We start from the raw sequence: 26,020 nt of genomic DNA, 5'->3' as shown, positions 1-26,020 counted from the left end.
TAACTTGTAAGTGACACCCCAGTTTTTCCACATGGCTTGCATGTAGTGGTACATAAAATTGGATCCCCTGTCGGATATCACTTTCTTAGGAAACCCTACTCTGGTAAAAATACCAAGTAGAGCCTTAGCCACAGCCTGAGCCTTAACAGTTATCATAGGTATGGCTTCTGGGTATCTTGGAGCATGGTCTACTACAACCAGGATAAACCTGTTCCCTGAAGATGTGGGAGGGCCAAGGGGACCGACAATGCCAATGCCCAGACTCTCAAAAGGAACTCCCACCACTGGGAGAGGCACCAAGGCTGCCAAATTCTTGGCTCCACTCTTGTCAGAGGTTTGGCAAGTGTGACAGCTCCTACAGAATTTGTCAACTTCTGAACCTATTTTAGGCCAGTAGAAGTAGAGAGAGAGCCTTTCCTTGGTCTTCGTGAAACTCAAGTGACCAGCCAAAGGTATCTCGTGGGCTAACTGTAGGAACTGGAGTCTGTTAGCAAGGAGCACTACAATTCTTTTGCAGTACCCAGGGATTGACTCAGTTGGTTCACTGTAGAAGAGGCCATCTTCCCAGCTTTACCTGTGCTTCCCAACTTCTTGCCAATCAAGTTGATTAGCAGCCTGTTGTCGAAGACCTTCAAGAGTACGACACTCTCTCTGTCCTTTGCTAAAGTCTGCCCTGTTGGGACCACCTTCTGCCAGTAAAGATTGCAGCTCAGGATGGTTAACATGGTCAAGATGTCCAACTAAGACAGTGTCTTCTTCTAGATCTGACTCCTCAGATGCTGGCTCAGTCACACAAGGTTGCACCTCACACTCTGCCTCAGCAGGTGGAGAAGCCACAGGTGTGACTTTGGATAATCTTGCTAATGTCATTGTTGGTAGCACCGGGGGGTGGTCTGCCTTTTTCCTGGAGGTCTTGGGTTTCCCCTTTGCCTCATTCTTCCTAGAAATAGCAGTGAGTAATTCCTGTGGAGTGGGAGTGATACATTCCTCTAACAACTCCTCTGCAGAGCCTCTCAAGGTTCTCTCCCTTGCAGACCTAGTGAGCTCCTGTTTCCTTTTACTGGGAGGCCTGGGGGTGCTTGACACAACTCCATGAGTTTTAAGGTCATTACCGAACAGGACTCTCCCAGGCACTTCACTCTGCACACTAACAGGTATTTTGACAGTCAATTCATTACACTGGATGAAAGCTGGTAACTGGGAAAGTATTTGCACAGGGCCACCAGCTAACTTGGTGAGGCATTTGGGTGCCTTAGCAACATCCTCCACCTTGAAAAGTTATTCATCCAGCATAGTTATGCTGGCTCCAGTGTCTCTGATGGCAGGGATTTCCTGACCATTCACAAGAACACTATCTTTATATTACTCTTTAGTATTATCTGGGATGGAATTATAGACATCTACATTCTGTTCTTCCCACAAGCCCAGGGACACTAAAGAAACACTAGCTGAGACTCTCATGGGTTTATCAGCCGGTAGGTGAAAGTTTCTACTTGCCATAGGTACTTCTTCCTCTGGGGAGAAGGCTATGGAGACAGTGTGGACCCTTGAAGGTTTACCCTTACATCTGGGATCCCCTTTCACATGGTCAGTTGACCCACAAACATAACATTTCCCAAATGGTTTGATGAATGGGGGTTTGTTCTGACTTCCATCTGGTTTGCGTCCAGGTGGTGCACTAGCCTGATTTGGTTTCCCTTGTTGTTTACCCTTATGTTGCTGTTTGTGGCTCTCTTTTGGATTGGAGGTATTAGAATTCTCTTTGTTATCTTTCTTTGGCTGTTTCCCCTCAACCTTTTTTCTGAGTAGCCCCTGAATCCTTGTGAGTAGCCCTGTTGGCAACCCATAAATTAGCAGACTTAGCTAGCTTGTTTGGATCTATCTCCTTAGAATCAGCCAAGTGTTGTCTGAGCTCAGCAGAGCAGACATCAAAAATAGACTCCAACATAACAAGATTGCTCATTCCTTCATAAGTGTTTACTCTGTAACCCTTTATCCAACCATCTAAGTTTTTCAAACATTCACATACCCAGGTAGCCCAAGATGTACCATCATGCTTTTTGAGGGTCCTAAACCTCTTAAGGTACTAGGAAGGGGTCTTCCCAAATCTAGCAATTAAATTAACCTCCCCCAACTCCATCACAACATCAGATGCAACAGTGGGTAGCCTAGAGAAGAGCCAGGGAAGCAATTGATTCCCTGTAAAACCTTGAATACCATGGTTATACTCAAGCTTAACTTCATACATACCCACAATTTCCTTAGGCATACAGGGTCTCATAGGACTGGAAGACCTACAAGACTCTGGGAGAGAAGCATTTTCAAGAGACAGTATAATTTCCTGGTGTTTTTGTTCAGTTTGTGCATTTAAACATTTGAATTCCAGCTCAAGCCTCATTTTCTCTAGAGCAATGAATTCAGGACTGAGTGTAGGACCTGTGGGGGCCCAGTGGACAAGAGTTGAGGTTGCAGAGCAGGCAAGGGGGCAGAGAGGCTTATATTCATAGACACATCTCCCTCTTCTAACTCATCATTGACAGACATAGTATCATCCTCAATACTTTCCACATTTGCTAGAGAGTCAGGCATTTCAGACCCACTCCCCTGACTTTGGTTCTTTAACAACTTTTCAACTAATTCAATCTTTTTGCCTTTGGCAGAGAGTTTCCTTTCTTTACACATGTTTCTTAAATAATCAGCAGTGTAACTCAAGAGGGTCTCCTGACTGTGGATTTCCATATCAGAAATGATTAATATTGCTTTTTAGTGATGTTAGCCTTGTGGTTAGTTGATCCAGGGTAATAGCATCACTCTAAGTGTAATTACTATACTTTTATCTACACCGCTGCACACCAGTGTTAGGCAGAATTATATGCAGTACCCTTTGGGAACACCACATACAATTAAGACTACAAGTGACAGTACAATTTCACCTTTGGTACAAGCCTGTACAACACAGTTATAGTGATAGCAGTAGCGGAGCAGCCACACTTATCTCAAGAGTAAGTGACCAGTATCAAATAGTTACACAAAGGATATATGATTCAGGCAAACACTGACTCAAGGTTTTCAAGTAAAAGAATATACATTTATTTCACTCTTCAGTTGTATAACAGTACACTAAGCTCACAATATGAAGTGGGAGCAAATCGGCACTCCAGCAATTTAAAAGGAAGGGAAAAACAAAGTTATTAGAAATTAGGTCAACCCAAAAGGCAAGTACTCAGGGCAATTGAACAAGAGGAACTACAGAGATAGAATCAGGTAGAAAAGGCTTAGGGCCAAAGTCAATGGGTCAAAAGTATTTTGCTCAAGATCACACAGTTCAGGGTAGTTTGCAGTAAAGTTTTGCAGACGAGGTTGGTTGATACAAAAGTTAGTTCTAAGAGAAGAGAAGGACACGCCCTTGGATTGGAGGAAGATTTCAAAAACTTTCACCGAAGTTGAATGAAACGGACAACCGGATTTGCACAGTACCTTAAAATGGAGAGGGAGCTGTAGCTGAGGCGGACGTTCCTGGTAGTTCCTGCAGGCTCACGGTTCCTGAAGCGACTGTCAGACTGACAAGAAGTAGGAAGAGTGGAGGGTCCTGCAGTACCCAGGGAAGAAACCAGCAGCAGAGCAAAGCAACAAATAAAATGTGCGCTCCTTAAAACCCAAGCAGGGTCTGACCTTCCTGGCCCGGCCCACTGTAGCTCTATACAGCGAATTGGACCAGAGGAGGGGTCCTGGCTTGTAGTTTGGGCAAACTGGTTGGACCCACCAGCTCAATTGAAGAGGTTTCCTGCAGGATCTTCTCTGTTGTCATATTCTGAAGATTCGGACCTGCAGCAGGGCTTCACCGGGCGGTTGAGTCGTTGTAGGGGTCCTCTTCTGCCAGTTCCTCATTGGTTGTTTCGTTCCAGTGGCGACTCTGCCTTTCCAGTCCCAGAGATCTACTTTTTATGCAGTTTTCCCCCATTCATACAGCCTGGCTGTCAATTACACAGCAGGGTGGCTGTCCTGGCAAGGACAGTCCCCTCAGCCAATCAAATAGGAGTGTGACTTGGGTTACCAAGGGAACCCATGGCAGTGGTCCGAAGATCCCTCCCTCACATCCTGCCTACCTAGACTTTCAGGTGCCTTAAGGAGGGCCTCTGTGCAGAAGCCCACGAAAAGACAGCAAACAAAGTAGTCATCCCCGGTTTGGCATGCACAGAAAAACACGAGAAAGACTTTAACAAAATTAAAATGGCAAATAAACCCAGCCGGAGCCAAAATAAAATGTATTTGGTCAAGCGGGTTTATGTTTGAGGCTAATAAAATAGCCTAAAACAATACCACGTTTACATAAGATAATCTCAGTAGAAAAGTTACGGTAGATACCACTGCTACTAGCCAAGTCTTAATGTATCGGAGAGAAACAATGCTCTAAGAGGCACAGACAAAAAGGGATAAGAGTTAACCGTTTCCAATACTCCATGTAAGATGGGGTGTACTGGGTCTGTGGTTTTAAAGTGACTAAGGTAAAGTTAATGGCAACTTTACCCTTTTCTGGGTGACTATAGTCAGCCCCAGACAAATGGAGTTGGTGGGAAGTCTCAAAGACAACCCTGTGTCACTGCACTGAAGGTGCTGTGTAACACACATAAAAATGAGGCCATGGAGTAGGTGAGGTTCCCGTGCTCAAGACCACACAAAAAGTGAAAACACACACAGCAGAACACATGTAAGAGTGGGAAAAAAGGCTCACACTCTTGCCAGGTGAAAAAAATAAATCCTAGAAACCCTGCAAAGCTGCTGAGGGACTCATTAGGTAAGGGAAATCAGACATTTATGAGAATTCTCCCTAACAGCAATACGTGCAACTATGGCCGTGCTGGCAAGTGGAAGGATAAGTGTAGACATCAAGTGGTGACTGGACTGTTAAGGTTGCAGAAAACAGTCCTCAAGTGCGGTGGCTGGCAGAAAGCCAGTGCAGGGGTGGAATTGTTTGGAGGGAGGTGGCCTGGGGCACAGATTATAGGGTGGGTAGGAAACCCGTGCACAATCATTTTTAGGCAGGAAGTGAGCAGGGGAGAGGATGGGAAAAAGAAAAAGCAAATGGAAAGGTTTTGAAGAGCTTCTAGACCCTAAGATGGTTCTCCTCAAGTTTCAGGAAGGCAGAGAGCCTGTTCCAGAGGGAGGACACAGCAGAAGAAAGACATGTACCAGCAACTGGTTGCGTGCAGAAGCAACTGACCCTGAGGGAGTAGGAGGCGGATGAGGGAAGAGCTGGAGCAAGCAGATATTTAGGAAGTGAGAGTGCAAGGTATTGAGGTCCCAGGAACCAGAAGGCATTCTGCACAATGCACAGGGCTTTCATTTTATTCTTTGCAACCACTGGGCGGTATTGCAGACATTTTAGTCCAACAGAGATACAATCCCTGCCGTTCAGGCCAAGGATACGTTGCACAGTCTTCTTATGGATGAGTTGCTGAGGGCGCAGATTGGAAGCTGGCAGATTTAAAAAGAGACTGTGGCAATAGTGCAGCGTACAAGGAACCACAGCCATGCACACACTGACCTTTTGGGACTGACTTTATGTTGGTAAGATAAATTCAGTGGTGGCTTTGGTGCCAGCATTTTACAATTTATGTAGGAGGTGGGTTAGTGAGGAACACATTTCGTAGCATTGTTGGAAGGAAAGAAGAGAGTTCCTGTTTCGCTAATGCACTGTATGATATGGGTAAATGAAAACATTGCAAGCAAATACCATTAAATTGCCACTTTATGGTAGGAAATGGGAGGAAAACCAGTATGCTTTTCAAACATGTAATGGATGCTTAGAGGCAGATATCGTGCCCAGAAGCACTTATAAGAGAGTTGTAAACATATTGCCAAAAAATGTTCACACCTTTCTTTTGTGGTGATGGGTGCTCATGTGGATGAATGTGCATGCACAAATTGTGCAATGTTTCACTGAACTTTCCACTGGACCTGCTTTCCAATAACAGCACTCTTGCAAGGCGAATTTTGTAATGGTACATATGACGTCTTGTGGAGAACTGACAGTGTTAGATGGTGACATCTTGGATGTCATTGGTGGATGTGTGTGATGGGAGGAGAATAGTGGAAAGGGAAGAATGAATGTTCGTGCTTTACTGGGGTGTGGCCCTCACAATACTTTGGTAAGGACACATGCCACATTCTGGACTTCTCACCATGCTGGCCAATGGAAATGGTGGTGTGGGGATTATCCAATCAGGTACTGAGGGTGTGGGTCACAGGAAGGGGCGATAATACTGTTATGCATTATCCTGCATAGTGAGGGTGGCTGACATGGAAAAACACATTGTGTGGACGTTGGATGATGTGTTTGTGACAGATCTGCACACATATGCCCAGGAAAGAAACCAATTTCAGTTTAGAAGCAGTGGACGCATTGTGGTGCGCTGTCGATGACCTCAGTTTAGCCAATATACATGCCCTTTGCAGAGAACTGGCTAGCTCTGCTACTGTGCATGTTGTCGTCATGCACTGTGGCGGGTTGCAGTTGGGTTACGTGTCTTGTTTGCATTTGCTCCGTCGACTCAAGAGGCTGATGAATGCAGTGAAGAAGCTTTTTCCCAGTGGACGGGTGGCTTTGTCCGCCATACCACCAACAAGAGTATGGATCACTCATTTTGGCTGCTGTACCAGCTAGAAGCTAGAAGGTGTGACATTAACAGAAGCATGACTGATTTTATGTCCGCTCGTGACATGTTTTTCTGTAACAACGACATAATGAGTTCTTACAATCAAATGGCATTTTGTTGTCATCCATTGGTAGTGCTGTTTTGTGCGCTCATCTCCAAGATGTACTCAAAAGGTTCCTGTGAGATTCTGAGGATAAAAAGAAAACACAAACCCGAAAATGAACTCTTTGGGCCTCATAACGACTTTAGCGGTAACCCTTAAATCCGGCGGTAGTGCTATTACCGCCGGCAGGAAATCCGCCAGCGGTATTAGCGTGAAATTTCCCCATTGAGCCCAATGGGGAATGGGGCATTCCCGAATGGGCTCAATGGGGAATGGGGATTGACATTACCGCCGAACTCGTGATCCGGCGCTATTAGCGGCGGGGAGTTCGGCGGTAGTGCTAATCCTGCCGCCGGTAATACCGCCCGCATTACCGCCCAAGTCGTGATGAGGCCCTCTGTGTGGAAGCAGATAATACCAAAAAAACCACAATGGCTCTTTTCAGAGCCACCCCTACAAACGAAAGCCCTTACCCTGGATGACATTTCTTCCCCCTTGCACACACACAGCACGAAAGCCTCATCTGGGGATTTTCAGGCTAGAGGCCATGGAAATGAGACTGTGGAGGCGGAGGGATTGCGCAACAACATTTCTGGGTGTGCTGTGTACACAGAGCACTGTTATATAGAACTGCTAGTGTTACATGGAGAGCGCACGTGCCACAATCTGCGTTTCTGAGCATGCGGGCCAATGGAAATTCGACTGTGGTAATTGTCCAATCAGGTGGTCAGAGTGTGCGTGACAGGAAAGGGCAGCCATATTTTGTTCATTACTCTGTGTGGTGAGGCTGGCAGAGATGGTGAGATGCACAGTTTTCATAGTGGGTTATCCCTTTGTGTTAGATCTGTTCCAGTATGCCGTGGAAAGAGGCTTTAATGGCAATTTCAATTTGAAGGAAGTGGAGGCTTTGTGGTACAGTGGCGCTGTCCCTACATTCCACCATTTGCTTGCAGAATGTCGACGAGTGCCCACTTTCGCTACTGTACACGCTGTGGTCGTGCACTTTGGAGCATTGCTTTTGGGTTCCATAGCTTGTTCAAGTGTGTACCGTCAACTCAAAAAAGATGATGAAAGCAGTGAAGCGCATTTTTCCCACTGCAAAGGTGCTTTTCTCATGTATACCACCAAGTCCATTATATAACTATTCCAATGAATGTTGTCGTCAGCCAGAGGTCGTAAGGCGTCTTATCAACAGAAGCATGTGTAACTTCTTGCGTGCTGCTGGGGTGTAGCCCTGTGCGAATGATAATATTGGTTATTGATATGTGCACATGGAAATGGCATTTCATTGTCGCCCAGTGGCAATGACATTTTGTTTTCCAATCTCCACGCTGCACTGAAGACACTATTGTAGGAATGTGAGGTACAACAAACAAAATTACTTATAAAACCCCCCAAAAAATTGCTTCTATGATAGCACCTTTACAAAATAAATACAAAACAGCCTTTTGAGAGCCACCACTACAAACTATATCCCCTACTCGGTTGACATTTATTCCCCAATGCCTGCACGCACACACTTGGAAAAGTCAGCGGACATCGCGACAGTTGCAGGGTTGCACATGTGACATACGCCCCTTTTGCAAATGGCTGCCATCATTTTGGGCCTGTAGCAGACACAGGATTGGTCAATAAGGTTTCTGGGTGTGGAGTGCACACACAGATGGTGGTACACAGTATATTTGTCGAGCAAAATGCAGAGGATGCGCTTATGGCTGTGTGTTGCAAGAGCCACAGTGAATGCTTTGTGGGGGAGTTCTACATACATTACTTCAAAGTGAATGGAAAACAGCATCCAGTGGTAGCTCATTGTGGATTGTATCATGTGGATTTGTATGCGTATGGAGTACCTACAATGAGTGATTGATTTTGATTTTGGTTTGTTTGTGTGAGACTTTGTTGGCGTGCGATCACACCAATATTATTGTTGTTCATTGTGGAGGGAAAATTGCACAACATGTAACACGATTTTCAGGGCCGTTTGCGCTGAAGGAGGCACTTGGCCAGGTTATGCACCTGTTTCCGATCTCCTGCATAGTTTTTTTATCCCATTAGGCAAACACCCATGTCGGTGCATCCTTTTTCATTTGGTCCAGAAACGGAGAAAGCGCAGTACATTGTGAAGAAGTGTATTTGTGCCTTTTTACGACTTGTGCCAATGGCGTACTTTACAAATGGGAGTCTCACAGCATGAAGAGTTTTCCCCACAAATTGTCTGCCTCCTAATATTACTGCATTTCCTTTTCCTGCATGGCCTACAGAAATTTCCTTGCTGCCCTTTTTGGAAGTATAAGAATTATGTTTGTGCTAGGTGTCACGCACTTGCGCTGTTGAAAACACATAAAACCATCTCTTTCAATAGAAACCCATTTCTACCCGTTTCGACTGCAGTGTTTTCCACTGTACCGCGGTTACTTCTCTTTAGCACACAATCTGTGTAGGGTATACAATGCGAAGCGCCCTGCCTCCCTTCATTGACACTTACTTTGTTGCACTCTGAAAGGAGCTTTTTTTATTTACCTTTTTTCATTTTCCAGTTAATTACTATTTCTTTTGGTCTTGTAACCACCGAAGGAATGAAAGGCAAGGCCCGGTACGGAAGGGCCACCACCTACTGGGAAATCGTAGGGGACATGCACAGACAGGGTAATGTTGGGTGGCCCTCACTTAAATAGCCGGCACTCATTGTCATGCTCCCGGATGGACTCTTCCCAAGCACTTTAAAGTAGGTTCCCTCTGAAGAGTACTGGGTTGCAGTACATGCGCAGTACAATGCCCTTTGGCAGATAAGGGTCATTAGCGCAGCATAAGGTTTACAAGGGTCATTTAATGCTCCGGTGCTGTACAGGAGTGCCCCTGTTGTAGGCCGCAGTCTATAAGGAGAATGCTGTACATGAAATTACCCTACTGCATTTTTGCAGGGTATTACCCTGCCAACTGGTCCCTTATAGTTGCATTGTTGTTCTCGGTAAATGTGGTATGGACAGTTCATGGTACGCCATTAGCCGTAGGACTAGCATTCACAGTAGTGCATGAATTGTGAAATACATCAATGCTTACAACAAGGAGAAATGCAGCTTCAGTATGTGCAGGAGGAAGATATTTATTAAGCGTGACACATGTGGCTACAGTACTGTTAAACCACCAGTGCTAGTCTTTGGTCTCCGAAGATTCTGCTGTTTGCTTACTTTTCTTAACATGCGGTACTATGATAGTGACAAAACCGCACCAGCTTTGCCATTTCACAGACTCACTACAAAATGTTACACCTGCAGTTAATGTTATCTCCAACTCTACGATCTGCAGGGGAACTCTAGACGCTTTCCGGCACAGTGCTCAGCGCAGAGACGGTGTGTCTGTTTTACGGGTCATGGAAAGGTCAGCAGCATATTCATCAAACTATTGTGACATTTAGCACACCCACTGTACACTCAAGGTTGCTGTTCCTTGTTTTGCAGTGGGCCTCATACAGGCAGGAATGGTGCAGCAACAAATTGGTAGGTTTGAAGAGCAACCTATGTAGTCGTGACCAGTAGTTAAATATCGGTAGCCTACCATATCAATCCGGAGGGCTGGCGACAGAGGAGCTCTTACCAGCACTCAGAAGATTCCCTAAACATGGACATAGTTCTAAAACGGATAGACGTGCGCTTCCACAAGTAATTAAAAGAGCTTTAAAACATGTGGCCATGTGGCTAGTACTGCAGTCATACGGATACCTGCATTGTGATTGCACATGGAAACCTCCACATTGCTTACCTGCAGCTATTGCGGCTAGTAAGGTGCGGCACAGATTCACCATGCAATGTTAACACAAAAAACAGCACTCTCAGTGTCACAAATACTTCACATGCACACCTTTCATTTGTAAGATACACCAACACTATTAGGCAAGGGAAGGGGTAGCACACATGGATAGATGCACAGAGCAATTTGGCCTTTCCAAAAGTTTGTGAGGAGGGCAGCCAAGCTATCAGTGACAAAACATTCTTAACAGGACGTTATGGTTCAATTGCGGTACCAAATACATATTACCTTTTCTGCAACACATTATATCTAGGCACTAGCAAGCACAATTTAAACAAGCTACAAGTCTTACAAAACAATGCTCTCAGACCTGCTCTAAACCTTCCATGTTCCAACCATATCTCGCAAATAAGATGTGATTCTAACTGGCTGCCTATTCAAGATGAGTTCACTTTTCAAACTTTACTGGTCACACACAAATGTATCTCAAATTCAGCCCCTAGATACACGGTCGACCAATTCTTTAGGAGACAATCCCTCAGACCTACTAGATCGAACTACTCTCACTGCCTGGATGTACCCACATACAAGTTACACACAGCTGGTGGATCCAGCTTCCCAGTGCTGGCAGCTAAGACTTGGAACTTCCATCCTCCAGCATAAAGAGCTGAGACGTCATTCTGGTCATTCAGAAACAAAGTCAAATTGTGGCTCTTCGTACACCTTAACTAACGATTACTAAATATCCTGCCTTGCCACTTGTGTACATCTAGATATGTAACACTAGGTGCACTCTACTTGCCTTGCTATGTAACATGATGTTTACACCAGCCCTTTGGATTCTGGTGTTTGCCTAGATATGTAACACTAGGCTTCTGCCACCCTGACTTCTTGCTTCTTCATCAGGCATGCTATTTTGTCTGTAATTCATTCTATGTGTCTATCTCTCACCGTATTTCTATGCTCTACCCCTAGCACTGTAACATGAGGTCTGTGCTACATGTATGTAACCTTTGTTGTATTTATAAGTTAAAGCGCCCAGATACCCTTGGGTTAGGCATGTTATATAAGAAAATAAACTAAACAAAACTAAACTAAAGACATACCTGAGCCTAAGGAAACACTTAAACACTTGCAAGTATATCTACAATAGGGATTTCTTTTATATATACGCATGGCAGTTATAAACTCAAAGATATGTGTCAACTAGCAACATCAAATGTTCACTTAGAATAAAAAGGGAATAAAGCAGGTTAGTAATTTGTTATGTACTTGTCTTATCCACACACGGAGTGATTTCAGTTAAGGCCAGTAAAAGTACTCATTTTTAAATCACCTATGCAATATTCAAGTTTAGGTAAGTTCAAGAATGGTGTAAGAACATCAATCACAGGTATGTGATACTAATAGCAACTCTTATAAGGTTTGGCAGTCATTTCTCTAACAAGAAAGGAGGCAATCAGTTTAGGTTTTGGAGGGAAACAAGCAATGTTAAAGCCAAGAGGTTCAGAGGATTTTCTACAAAGTCAATAGGAATGTGACAGCTCTGATGCAAATCTTAGCACAAGTAAGTAACACATGAGTTAGTCTTGGATTAAGTTCAGGAGCTTAGGAGCGACACAAACAGCTTCAGGTAAGTTTCCCTTAAACCCCACAGTAGCTTGAGAGTGAAGAAGCTGATGAAGCTGGACACCTTCTGGATGCACAGCTGCAAACCCGGTTTGCCAGTACTTGGTTGTGGCGATGAAAGGGGGACCCTAGACGGGCTCCTGCAGCAGCAGTAGTTGAGAGGGGGACTCGCCAGCACAGAAATCTTAACACTCCCACATTAGTTTGTGGTTTTGGTGCTTTTTTCTCAGCACCAGCCAGTTAGAATCTTTTTAGATTCCCTGTGAAACTCTGGTGAGGGGACTCTGAAGAGAGGGTACATGCTTTAGAGGTCTGCACAGATGTCACTGAAGTTCCAGTGAGATTCATCAACAGCAATGCACTTCAAGGTGGTCAAGGTACTCCAGATATTAGGATTATGCAGCCCAGGAAGGTCGCAGGATGCCAGGGGACAGCTCAAATTGAAGAGTGTCTTGAGTCTGGTTATGTCCACCTGTCCAGTCATCCTTGGCAAAGCTTCCCTGTCGATTCAAAATTGGGCCAGGATAGCAGCTGTACTTCAGCAGTGCTTCTGTGGGTACTGGAGGCACTGCGGAAATCTCTGGTCATGTTCTTCTTCGGAACTTCAGTTCCAGCGGTTGACTCTGCCTTCTGTCCCAAAAGCTTTGCCTTTTATGCAGGAACCCATTAACACATAGTGAGGGTTGCGCTGATCCAATAAAAAGAAAGGTAAGTAAGATAAAAGTACATTACTATCCTTGATAACAATAGTTCTATGGAAAAGTAACAATGAACTGGAATTGAAGGGAAGCCCAAGGGACTCCCAACAACACTGCAAATAGGATGCTGTGTGCTTAAATAATGTATTGCAGATGGCTGTAGTGAAATACATGGAGGAAAGCATGACTCCATTGCAAGTAAAAAGAATGTAGTAGCAGAAAAAATAGGTTTGCCATCTCAGAGCAAAAGAATGAGTGGTAAAAAGTCACACTCACTCAGAAGAGTAAAGCAAAAAAATCCCAGAAATGCTGCAAAATTGATCAGGGGCTCTCAGGATGAGGGGAATTGGCACAAGAAAGAACTATGCTTCCTAACACTTGCCCCCCCCCCCACCTCAGGGACAGGAGGATTTAATGCACTCCAGGATGCATCTCTTATTCCAGTCGGTCATACTTCCTCAAGAGACCATCATCATTCTTATGGTTGGTATATGTTCTATGCTTAATAGTGAAATCAAAGCCTTTGAGGCTAATGGACCCCCTGAGCAATTTAGGATTTCCCGCTTCATATGTGTTAACCATCTGAAGGGTTGGTGGTCTGTTTGAATTTGGAAAGTAGTCCCATACAAGTATGATCTAATCTTCTTCAAAGCCTACAGAATGGCAAAATACTTGTGTTCTATGGTTCCCCACATTGTTTCTCTATCTTTTACTGATAAAGCAGATGTAGTGCTCCCTGTGTTGCTCAACCAGTTGGCTTAATACTGCCCCAATCCCTGTTTTAGATCTGCACTATAAACGTCTGGCTATAATCGGAAGCTTTCAGCACTGGAGCTTTATAAAGGGCATCTTTCAGCCCCTTAAATGCACATGATGTTGACCATAATGAAGATGATCAAGGACAGATCCAGCTGGACCCTTAATAGATTAATTAACATAACGCAGGTAGTGGCAGGGTTGTCTAATATGTCTGACTGTTGGAATTGTATGTACTTTTCAAACAATGCTATGCAAAGGGCGCAGTTAACAGCAGAAATTCTCACAATAACAGGATGGAAGTGCTCCTCCTTTCAAATAGCAGACATTACACAAAGTAGAGGAACAGCCTTCCCTGTGTACATCGATATCACCAGGCCTTCAACCTGCCTACATAGGGCACACAGAAAAAGAAATAGGGTAGATATGGGAACATACGACACTGTATCCAAACAATGGATGTACAAACATAACAGAGATAAGTGTAAATATATACTTCCAGGGATGGGTGCCCCAGATGTTTGATGTACGTATAAACAAGGCTAGGCTTTATTGGCTGTGCCCACATTTTGGCCAAGTGCAAAACCAAGACAGATTCCAAAGGGATCCATTTGTTTTATGCGTACATGAAACTGTCATCCACGCGTGAAATTAATGCACTCACAAGACAGAGGAGGAATGGTTGGCGCAGATCGTATCTCCGCTCTGTACCCCTACTCTGCATTATCAAGTACCCCTCCTCTGCCTTATCACTGCATCAAAATGGGGCACAGAGGTAAATTAAAGAATCGAGGCATTAGGCATTGCTTTACCATTTCCCTCATTTAAAATTAGTCCGCATGTCACATTGTAAATGCAATGGCGTCGTTATGCATGGGCAGAGCAGTACATCAAGGTGTAAAAGCAAGCGGTAGTGCATTTACACTTTTATTTATCACTGGTGGACATTTTCTTCCATTTGAAAGGAGAGAAGAGCCGCAAAGAATAATTACTGTTTTTGCTGTGCTTTGCACTTCCATCTTCAAAGTGCATATCTTTTTACACCTGAATGAGGTGTGTTTGCAAGCACAAAATGACTGGATTCATATAGAATCCGTCTCCATTTAGCACCTTATAAAAGGAGGTGGATTCCATTGCAATCTATTGCAAATACCTTCTGCAAAGCATTATTTGCAAGCAGAAGTGATAAAGTTTAACCCCATGTTCGCATATTTTTGCTCTTTCATCTACCACTCTGTTTTACAAATGCAAAATTGCATGCAGGGAACCCAACGGCAGTAAGTTCTAATGTGACCAACTGCATGCAATTTGCACGTTTCCAAACATGTCCTTGATTGGGTTTTTAGTGTATGTTTTATTGTATTGAAACCACATGTAGCAGACTGCATGCAACTTCGGGCATTTTAAAAACTGAGTGTAAAATAAAAAAGTAAAAACAAGACAAATCACATTTAGTCTTTGAGCATCATTTTCCAAACCCCCAAATGGTAAGGGTAAAGTGTGAAAAGCAAGGTGTCTCCAATCCATTCTTTGCTCTTTCAACCTAGGGGATCTTATTATATTTGAAGGCGGAGTGGGGGCACAGAAGACATGTACATTTCTCTGTTGCTCTCCCACTCCGCCTTCAATTAGTACCATGGTTTTCAATCATCATGTATTTTCATGCTGGTGGAAAACCAAGTGATTACTTTGGAATCTGCCTGACTGCATGACACGGATGGATTCCTATAGAATTCGCCTGGTTTTGCACCTGGTCAAAAAGACGTTCATAGAATGCCATTACTAAACGCTGCTTGCAAAACAAATTTGCAGGCGACATTTACTTTTTTCAAGATGGGGGGGAAAGGAGGTTGCCTCACCTTTACCCTTACATTCTAACCTCAGCCTTGCTAATCTTTAAAATCTGCAGCGCTCAACACTAAGCACCATGACACGTTGCTTTAAAGTGAATAAGATGCTCATATAAATGTTTTTCCAGTGCTCCTTTTCGAAAACTTATACACGTGTAATATTGTTTCTGTGCTGCCAAATTGAGAAATAAAGAGACTTTCTTTGTCTTCAAGGCTTGTTGTTTGAAGGAGGCAATCGCTTTTTCTTCATAGCCATATTTCTGAGAGTGATAATTCCTGCTCCACTGCGTTTCCTTCGGAAATGTTCCCCCTGATTTAGGAGATTTTCTCCTCGCCTTCATCACAGCTGCAGTGATCCATCACAAGCCGGCTAGTCTATTCTCCCCTTAGGCGGCCTCCACAACAGAGGGTGGAGGTGCTTCTTCTTCCTCTGATCTTGTCACCGACTCAGGCAACAAAGACCATTATTAATATTTATGGGCGTCCCACTGAGACAAGTTGTTTTTTTTAGAGAAGATGGTTGTACTGAATAATCATTATCCATCTGTGCAATAATTCACGTGCCTCATCACCAAGGTTCAAGCGTTGAGATGAAGGCTGAGCACCAGACACTGCGCTAGCCCGCAGGAGTGCATTGACTTAAAGGATACTGAGAGATTCCATTTAAAAGGCAGATTTATCCCATGAAAATGAACGTCGCTAATCCACCCGAGGTCAGCCTGCATGCATTCGGATCATGATGCCACATGTAGTTGCAAGTTGCAGCTTTGGGCGCAATGCCGCAACGGCATGGTCGGAAATGGTTTTGCAATGTTCCTTTGTAATGCCATGAGAGCATCATAGTTATGTTTGCTGTTTATCGTTGCCGTTTTTCTTCTTATTTCACTAATAGCAGTGGATGAATAGTGTGGGTTTTCTCAGAAGGATTCAAGCAATTCGGATGCCTAATCTACAGTTGGTTCTGGTTCACAACACCCAAAATCAAAGCAGGCTGCAAAGCAAACGAGGCAAAACATTTCTTATTTGAAAGTTTCAGCACCACACCTGAGATGTTGCAAAGAATTTTTAATTTGAAGGGAAATCTATCAAATAAGACGTTGAATGTCTTTTTTAGAAGACACCTAATTTTATAATTAACATGAGACTTATTTTGGGCGATGTTAGGGAGAATTCTCCAGAATGGCTAATTTCCCTTACCTACTGAGTCCCTCAGCAGCTTTGCTGGATTTCTAGGATTTATTTATTTCAGCTGGTAAGAGTGTGAGCCTTTTTTCCTACTCTTACATGTGTTTTGCTGTGTGTGTTTAACATTTTCTTGTGTTCAGAAAATGTGGAGCCTCACCTACTCCATAGGCATCATCTTTTTACTGTGTGTTACACAGCACCTTTAGTGCAGTGACACAGTGTTGTCTTTCTGAGACTTCCCAACTCTGAATCCATTTTCTGGGACTGACTACTGTCTCCCAGAACATGTAAAGTTGCCATTGTCTTTTTAAACTCACAGACCCAGTACAAACTATCTTACATAAAGTTCTGGAAAAGGTTAATACTTATTGCTTTTTATCCGTTTCTCATGGCACATTATTTCGTTCCCTTTTCATTAAGATTTGGCTGGTGGCAGTGGTAACTACCCTATTTTTCCTACCGCGGTTATTTTAAATAGCCTTGGTATTGTTTTAGGATATCTTGGTAGACTTGAACTGAAACCCGCTGGACCATATACGTTTTTATATGGTTCCAGCTGGTTTTATTCGCCATTTCTTTTAGTAAAGTCTTTCTCGTGTTTTACTCTGCACGCCAAACCAGGTTTGGTTCCTTTGTTTGCCGTCCTTTTGCACACATCTTCCCAGAAGCCTTACTTAGGGGCCTGAATGTCTGAGGGGGACAGGATATGAGGGAGGGGTTTTGGACTCCCTGCACAGGTCTCCTTGGAGATCCATGTTGCACTCTGATATGATTGGCTGTGGTGGCTGTCCTGGTGGGAGAGCCACCTTGCTGTGTGATTGTCAGCCAGGCTGTGTGAATGGGGGAAAACTGCATAAAGCGCAGGTCTCTGGGGCTGGAAAGGCAGAGTCACCACTGGATCGAGAGAACCGAAGAGAAGCTGACAGAAGAGGAGCTCTACCACGACTGAACCTCCCAGTGAACTAGCCAGGCCTCCCTCCTCTGTTCGAAATTGCTCTACAGAGCTACAGTGAACCGGATAGCCAGGAGGAACGGAACTTGCTTGCGTTTTAAGGAGCGCACCTTTTATTTGTCGTTTTACTCCGCTGCTGGTTTTTCCCTGGCAGTGCAGTACCATCCAGTCTTCCTCCTTCTTTTTAGTCTGACAGTCACTTCAGGAACTGTGAGCCTGCAGGACCTGCCAGGAACGTCTGCCTCAGCTACAGCATTCTTCTGCTCTAAAGGTACTGTACTAAACCGGTTGTTCGTTTCGTCCAGCCGCGGTGAAAGTGTCTGAAATCTTTCACCAATGCGAGGTCTTGTTCTTCAAAGTAACTTTTCATCCGACCAACTTCGTTCTGAACTCTTGGCAAAGACGTAACCACTAACTACTCTGAACTGTGTGATCCTCTGCAAAGACTTTGGTCTATTGACTTTGGACCCTTTAATTTGATTTCTTCACTGTAGTTCCTTTTTCTAGATTGCCCTGCTTACATATTTGTTGGTGCTTCTCATATTCTGCCTAACTTTGTCTTTCCCTTCCTTTTAAATTACTGGAGTGCCATTTTTCTCACACTCCAGATTGTGATTTTTTAACTGCTTGATGATAGTGAAATGTTTAATAACTGATGTGTAAATAAATGTATATTCTTTTACTCAGAAACCTTGAGTCAGTGTTTGTTTGAATCATAGTAATTGCTGTCCTTTGTGTAACTATTGATACTGCTCACTTTACTCTGATGTGTAAAGTGATGTGTAAAGTGATGTCATCAATGACATTTGTGATGTCATCTTTGATGTCGTGGGTGTTAATCTTAGCAGTGCACAGTGGTAGCGCGAGTTATGGTTGCTTAGCCTAACATAACTGGCGAATTTCAGGGGGTTTTCGGTTTTACTTGGAACCATAACGTCCCTTTAACAAAGTTTTTTCACTGAATTTCATAGGTTTTTAGTAGCGCAACTCAACCATAACATCCCTTTAACAAAGTTTTTTCACTGAATTTCATAGGTTTTGAGTAGCACAACTTAACCATAACGTCCCTTTAACAATGTTTTTTCACTGAATTTCATAGGTTTTTAGTAGCGCAACTTAACAATAATAATTTTGACTTTATGTACATGTAATATGGAACATACTGAACCTCTTCTACTGAACTTGATGTCCGTGAACTCTTTTAATGTCCGTGGACATGTTCGGAGAACAGTACCACTACCTAAAAACTATGGGGGATATGTTTGATTGGTATATCATGTCATAGGAACATTTAACAAATTAAAAAAGCAGCACACATACACATTATATGTAGCGATACATAAGAAATGTAACCCATATATGTAACAAACTAACCATTCATTAAATACAATATGTTCTAAAATGGAATATACCAAAAGAAGATAAATTGGCTTCCAACATAATTACCTCACAGACACTACAGGACTAAGACCAAGACCAGACCTACACAGTACGTAGAACATATTTTACCTGAAATAGTAAGTGTACTTCATTTTACTCATATATTTATAAACGTTCTGTATTAGATTAAAAAATATATATTATCTTTTTTTTCTTACAGAAATGTCTAGTACTCTGGAATGGCTAGAGGAGCATTTCCCACATGAGGAAATGTCACAAGATAGTGAAACTAATGGTAAACACTTTACCATATTAACCATTTCATTATTATTATTTTATATACATTTAACATGTATATATATTTTTGTACAGAGCATACCAAAATAGAAAATACCTCTGAAGAAACTGCTATGGATAACAAGCTTGACAGCATAAAAGAGAAAATGGATTTATTGTTGACCAATTCTAATAATTTGAAAACTTTTGTTGAAGATCATTTTAAAACAAAAACCTCATACCATTGTCCCACATGTACTTGTCCCCCCTCACCATATCCCAGTCAATTATCCCCAAATCCTCTCCATAACACTAAACGTTTTGATAAGACTTTCATCCCTTCTTCACCTGATACCAATCATGTTGAACCCCCTAATTCTCCTGTTTTTGTTTCCGTTTCTGCCTCACCTTCTTTGTCATAAATTATTAATATATGTTACATAAAGTAATATTTTTATATTGTGTTGTAATTAGTTTCCTTTTTTTAAAAAAAAACAATGTGGGTGTTCGCGGACAGCGCGGGTGTTCTGAAATGTTCGTAAATAAACAAAAATGGAGCTGTCCTGAAGAACACTATACCTGTCCGTACTGTTCGCTAGCAAGTTGAAACTGTTCTAAGAACACACGCGGTGTACTGAAATGTTCGTAAAGAAATGAAAATGGAGGTGTTCTGAGGACGCCATGTCTGTCCGTATTGTTCGCAAGCAAGTTGACATTGTTCTAAGAACAAACGCCGGTCCGTAACTGTTCGTTTGACGTCTGACACACTTTTAATTACTTCAGGACCCGAACAGTGTCCATAGAACATCAACGGGCATGCGCAAACCAATGCCCGTGCATTTGGTGTCCTGTGGACAGCAGCTTCCTTCGCGAACATGTTCGTGAAGCAACCATGTGACCGCGCCCACGCTGATCGCGTGTTCTGAATGCGGACACTGTTCGTGTCCCCGAACAATTTAAAAGTACATTTTCAAGTAATCCACAATATTTTTCAATAAAAACTCACCATAGCACAAGTCCCACATACTAATTATAAGTTTATACATACTTTTTGAAACATTTTGAACCTTTTTTGTGTTCGATCTGTCCGCGGACAGCGTGCATGTCCGCGGACCGTGCACATGCACCCCTATAAAAGACCACATCTTAGAGCTTATTCTCATTGTGTTTCTGGCTATTCTACAGAGCACAGAGATTTTTGCTGCAACCTGCAGATTTCCATCTTCAACCTGATGGCTTCTGTGGCTCCACTGCTGCCACCTGGTACTGTGTCTGCCTCAGCACCACCCCCACCCCCTCCACCACCACCACCTTCCCAAGGGCCTGAAGAGGGGAACAGGAGTGAGGATGCAGAGGAGGAAGAAGAGGATGAGGAGAATGAGGTAGAGGAAATCCCTACTACCCGCACTAGGCGTGAGTCTTGGGTGTGGCGGTTGTTTACCATTCATGGGAATGGTCCTAAGGCTTGTGCGAACCGTGTCACCTGCAATGAGTGCAAAATGATACTCAGTCGCGGGAGGCACGGTTCGTACAGTTTTGGGACAACTACCATGAAGCGACACCTGAAGTCATTCTGATGACCCTTACCTTTCGAGGGTCACAGTTGTATTTATGTACTGTGACACAGTACTCTGCAGGGGGGAGCGACTTCGCAGTGCTTTTGAAACTTCTCAGAGCATGAGAAGACCTGCTCACTACCCAAATAAAACCCACTCTACATCTTCCTCTCTCAGCTCGCCCTTTCTTATCCCTGTGGTTGGTGACCCCCCCTTTCCCCTCCTTTCCCCTCCTCTCCTAGTGTGTCATGCATAAAAAACCAAAAAAAATACAAAATTACAAAAACCAAATCAGAGCCGCCTTTCACAGTTAAAAAATAGAAGTGAAAATAAATGAAGCAGGGCCATTTGTATTTTTTAGAAGTCCGCGGACAGTCCGCGGACATCTAAAAAATTGAGTTGCTACCCTCTCATAACCATTGCAATTTCCTGTGGTAAGAAGTGGTTGCTCTGGTGTTTGTATGTCACAAATTATAAATACTTAACACCTACTTCAAAATGGATGATGTAATTCTAAAATAGGTTGTAATGCATTTTGTATATTTCTCCAAAAAATCTAATTGCCAGCATAAGTAAGATGGACTCCATCTCTGCGAAAAATGTATGTACTACGAAACATAATATTTTCATTGTGAAAAGAGGACAGGCCAGAATCTCTTAGAAAGGCACAAACAGCCTTATTAACATTGCGCCTTGCTTTTTCCATTTGTGGACCAAATGAAGAAGAACGAAGCCACATTCGTCTCTGTGCAATCCGTGAAAATATGACTTGAGAATTAGGGAACATGTCCATGACCTTCCCAAGTCCTTCTTTCATAGAAAATTGCAAAGAAATTCCAGACACATGTCCTAAACTGTTCCCTCCACAATGAATTACAATTATGTCTGGATGTTGCTCTGTCTCCAAACTAGCACAAAGAGGCAGCAAGTCCAACCACTTCATTCCACGTACTCCATGCCAGTGTACTTCCACATGTGGAAATCCAAGATCTACAGCTACTCCACAGCTTTCTGCATGCACCTTCAACCAATGTATCCATGAGTCTCCCAAAATCCAAACAATCTGTTTTCTGAAACACACAGCCATAGCTATCTGTTGTTCTCTCAGCAAAAAGAGTATCTGAGAAACTCTCTCCTGACACAACACACCCACTAAACTTTCCTGACCAATCCCTTTCAATGCTCATTCTCATTTGCATGACTTCTGAACCCAAAAATCCCCGGATGTAACACCCGATGTCCGCGAACTTCCGCCATGTCCGTGGACATATCGTAACATGAACAGCCCTTCTACCATTTCCACTTCACTTTCTGTGCCATTCCCTCATTGGATGTAGCTAAGAAGTCACATGACCATCCACCAATCACATTCAAGACCTCTACATCTAACTGCATCATCATAGATCAGCACTGCAAATGTACTGTGAATCTCTCTGAGTACAAGTGTCATATCATTGGCAAGCACCATCTACAAGAAATACTGTACAAGTCTCCAAGATTTCTACTTGCCGCTCCATGCATATTCATATGCATGAACACAAACTACAGGTATGCATATTTTCTGTACAGTACATGAACACATTTTCAAACTGACTTAATATTTTTGTTTTATTTCTTTATTTATTCAATTACTTTAATTTAAGCATGACATTGAGGCACTATTATCTGGAAGAGCTTAGTTACAGAAATAGTGGTATTCAGTGGTACATTATGAATTTCACAAACATAGTAAAGATATTTTGTTTGCTACAGTTAGTCATTACAATAAAATGTGTTCATTAAGAACATATCAGATGCATTGAACTTGTGTGACATATCTTATGTAAATAAGATCATTTTAATGGTTTTGAGGAAGGCGCTGAGGATTTCAATTAAATAAATCAATGTCTAAATTGAAAACAGTGCTATATACAAATAAAATTACTAATTTGTTTCTTTTACAATTGCAGTGAAGACCATTCTCCTGAAAAGAAGCAACCAAATTTAAAGAACTAAGAAGTAACCTGTTCATTTCAGAGAAAAAGTAAGTAGAATATCACCATAATATTTGTATTATTACTGAAACACACTGTAAAGTTAATTCATGCTATTTCTGTGCCTAAAAATAGAGATTGTGCACCATTCTGTCCAAAGATCCCCATGTCTTACACAACGATTTACAGCCAGAATGGCCCACAAATTCCTATTTTTGGACACACAAATTACCCAACTCAACCGCTACAATTTTGATATTATAGAACAAACAACTGTTTTAATTGTATACATTAGATTTACTATTTGTACTTCTCCACACCACTAGCTTACTTTTTTCTGTCATCTGAACCCCAGTTTCGTAGCACATAAATTCAAGAATACCCATCCCTACTAGTTGTAGTTCCCAATGCACAATCGCACACCATCACATACATCTTTATCATCTTACTCAAACACTCATGCACACAGCACACATACATTGCAGAGCACCCCAACCCATACCTTCTTTATTTTTTTCAACAGACCCTAAAGAATGCCTACCAAAAGCCAAGCCCGTAGAAAGCAACGCAGAAGTAGAACAAATGAAAATAAAAGTGTCCAACATAAGCATCCATCTCTAGCACAATTTGTAAAAAAAAGTTGAAACAAAACAGCTAATACAGTCATTTAGTGAAACAAAAGAAGTTTCAAGTGCAAAAACTTTGCCTCCTCTATCAAAATGTAAAACAAACCATAAAACAATTAACAAGAAATCAGGTATCACTACAGATAAAACTGCTTCTCTAAATCTTGATAAAGATCAAAGTAAGCATACCAAGAAAAGTATTTTAGCCAAAATGTTCCATCACGGAGTCCTTCAAAATCTTATAAAAACAGGAGAGAAAACAGGTTCAACCCTTAAAACCTATCGTGGGAAATTAATCTTAGAAGCGTTGATAGATAGTGCAATTCTTCTCAAAAGAAAGTTATTTATTTTAGTGTTAAACAAAATGAAACCACTAACAAAACTAATAACTAAATTACAAAAAAGACTTCTCAATAAACAAAATGTCAACAGAAAGAACTTCTTAAGTATCTGTGGAGGTGAATGGAATTAACTACAAGCACAGAGCCATACTTTAATGAAGAAGCGTACAAACAAAAGCAAACAAATACAATTGCCATACATAGCAGTGGTCGAGGTTATGAAAAAGTGAATAAAACCATAATGGAACAAGAAGTACTCCTTGCAAAAATATGCCCTAAAAACTTAAAATTACCCGTCTATTCAACTGAATCAGAACATCTAGTGTACAAATGGCCATGCACATCAATGTGTAACATTCCCAAACATTTTTTCAAGTCTTTACGCCAATTCCTCAATAAATATGTAAAAAGCAAAGACAAAATCAAAATTAAACTACTGCAAAATATGGATACCTGTCCAGTGTGCAAGTACACAGGACTACAAGGGCATTCATTGGCCTGCATTACAGGACCTACTTGTAAAACCACCTTCCATGATATCAAAAGGCCATCAACACATCATTCTACTATATGAAATCTAGTTTATAAACTGTACTATGCTAAACGTCCTGCTTTAGCACTTGCAAATTTAAATAACATTCTTCTACATGTTACAGCAAGAGACCTACTTGAATAAATTGACTATATCCAGAAAACATATTTTGGAAGTGAAAGCCACTTACAGAATGAAATAGCTTTAAACCAAATTAGCAACAATTCTACACATGGCAACCTTTTACTAAACACATACAAAAATGAAATACTAAAATTTAAAAGTACATCAGCTGAAGTATCAAACCATGTGTGTGTTTGTTGCCGCAGAACTTTTTATAAAAGTAAAATAAAAACTGTAGACCTATCATACAAAATAGAAGACAATGAAGATTCTAAATGGTTTGAATTAGCTCTCTACCTTGTAGCAGAAAACAAATACGGAATAACTGACCCCTTAATACTTTGCAGTTACTGCACTACACAACTTGACAACAACCAAATTTCTTCATGTGCTATCACAAATAATTTGGAATTATACCCACTACCAAAACCCCTAAAACAACTTAATTTATATGAGAGCATCATAATTCAAACAGTGCACCCATTTCAAGCAATAATACGCCTTCAACCAAAAACAGCAAAATTACCTCCCTCTAAATTGGTAAAAGGCATTCGTGGAAAAGTAGTTTATTTACCATTAGATTTAAAAGAAAATGTGCATACTCTAGAAGTGCAACGTCCATTGCAGCAATCTTTAATTATGTTAGTAAATGGAGTACCTACAAAAGACAAAAAAAATATGGCAACAGCTGGTAGATTTACATAAAGTTAGACATGCCTTGCAATATCTTAAAGAGAATAATGAATATTTCAAAGAAATTAATATTGAAGAAAACTTGAAGGATACAACTGAAATAATTCAAGAAACGCAAGAAGCTGGTCAATTTGAGCTCCTAGATCCTGCTACAATATCAAATACTTTAGACCATTATATAATTCATCCTTTGCACTCTAATGACACCATAAAAGATGCACTGGAAACGTACCAAATGCGTCAAACAAAAGGATCACCAATCAGCATATGGGAAAAAAGTATAGAAGCACGTGCTTTTCCTCTACTCTTTCCTACTGGCAAAGGAGGAAGGTACGATGATAGACCTATTCAAATATCAGCTTCAGAATACCGCTCATTACAGATGTATTCTGAAGGTCCCAGATTTAGACAAAATGTGGAATACATATTCCACCTACTCTTTGAAAGTGAACTAGCAACTTTATGTTACGGAGTTGCACACATATTAAAATCAGGATCACACTTTCAAAATATGACAGCTACACAATTATTACAAAAAGTGCAACAAAAGGATGAGGTTTTACAATCAAATATTACAAATCTATTAGCAAATATGCGTGTTACTAAAGAGTACTGGTTTCAACGTCATGGAGATGTACGTTGTATGATCAGAAACCTTGGGCCACCCACTTGGTTTGTTACATTAAGTTGTGCAGAATATGCATGGGAAGATTTACATGATTTCCTACGCATATAAAAAAAAAAAACAAACAAAGATATACTAACACCTGGAGAACTTTGTTCTTTGGATCCTGTTAATGTTTCAAGATATTTTCACCATCGCTTCATTGCTATGCTACATTTTATTTGTAATAAAACTGTTCCTCCCCTTGGAGTAGTGCAACACTTCTTTTGGAGAAAAGAATACCAAGCCAGAAGAGCACCACATATCCACATGCTTTTAT

This window comes from Ambystoma mexicanum, chromosome 7p (genome assembly GCF_040938575.1).
Source record: "Ambystoma mexicanum isolate Mex_15411 chromosome 7p, UKY_AmexF1_1, whole genome shotgun sequence".
NCBI lineage: Eukaryota > Metazoa > Chordata > Amphibia > Caudata > Ambystomatidae > Ambystoma > Ambystoma mexicanum.
The sequence above is the reverse complement of the archived record's forward strand: the minus strand, read 5'-3'. Positions refer to the sequence as shown.